The sequence below is a fragment of the Dendrobium catenatum genome, unplaced genomic scaffold (genome assembly GCF_001605985.2).
Source record: "Dendrobium catenatum unplaced genomic scaffold, ASM160598v2 fragScaff_scaffold_412, whole genome shotgun sequence".
Taxonomy (NCBI): domain Eukaryota; kingdom Viridiplantae; phylum Streptophyta; class Magnoliopsida; order Asparagales; family Orchidaceae; genus Dendrobium; species Dendrobium catenatum.
The window spans coordinates 1,390,141-1,390,495 of NW_021318874.1; positions in this window are offsets into that span (position 1 = coordinate 1,390,141).

A 355-nucleotide genomic window follows, 5' to 3' on the forward strand; every position below is an offset into this window, starting at 1 on the left:
TAAGAAAGCTGTCTCAAATGATACTTAGTTTGGGCCGGCTTTCTTATTACTTCTTAAAATAACTTTTTAATTTGAATTAGAAAGTTATTTTAAGAAACAGTAAAAAGCCGTCCCAAACGAAGCTTGAAACAATTAAGCAATTTTTTGCGTATTACTTTAATTTTTATTTATAATAATGTAGTATAAATTTTGAAGGGCTCAACAAAATTATTATATATTATTAAGTAAATTATTGGATCAAGTTTCGAAGTACTAATTATTCAATTAATCACTAGTTGATTTGAACACTAAAGCGTTCTCTTAGAAGTCTAATCAAAGACGAGAGCACTAATTACTTGAAGGCTCTAATTCTGTT